The sequence below is a fragment of the Microtus ochrogaster genome, linkage group LG4, assembly GCF_000317375.1.
Source record: "Microtus ochrogaster isolate Prairie Vole_2 linkage group LG4, MicOch1.0, whole genome shotgun sequence".
NCBI classification, from domain to species: Eukaryota; Metazoa; Chordata; class Mammalia; order Rodentia; family Cricetidae; genus Microtus; species Microtus ochrogaster.
Genome location: NC_022030.1, coordinates 843,573 through 844,242, shown reverse-complemented (window position 1 = coordinate 844,242; position 670 = coordinate 843,573).

Sequence of the window (670 nt, the reverse complement as noted above, 5' to 3'; positions counted from 1 at the left end):
ACCCCAGTGCCATTGTCTTTGGCTTCTCATCAGTCCTCATTGTTCAGAGAGTCCGGTTTTATCCCATGCTTTTTCAGTTGGAGTCCAGCTGGCCTTGGTGAGCTCCCAATAGATCAGTCCCTCTGTCTCAGTGGGTGGGTGCACCCCTCATGATCCTGACTTCCTTGCTCATATTCTCCCTCTGTCTGCTCCTCATTGGGACCTTGGGAGCTTATTCCGGTGCTCCAATATGAGTCTCTGTCTCTATCTCCATCCATCGGCAGATTAAGGTTCTATGATGATATGCAATATTCATCAGTGTGGTTATAGGATAGGGCCATTTCACGTTCCTTATACTCAGCTGCCCAAGGCACTAACTGGGGACATCCCCCTGGGCACCTGGGAGCCCCTCTAGGTTCAAGTCTCTTGCCCACCCTAGGATGGATCCATTAATTAAGATATATGCCTCCCTGCTCCCATATACATTCTTCCTTTATCCCAACCATCCCAATTCCCCAAGTTCTCCCCATCCTCCCCTTCTCACATTTCTCTCCCCATCTCCCCTAACCCCTATCCCACCCCACCCCCAAGATCCTAATTTTTGCTCAGCAATCTTGTCTACTTCCCATATCCAGGAGGATAACTATATGTTTTTCTTTGGGTTCACCTTCTTATTTAGCTTCTTTAGGAT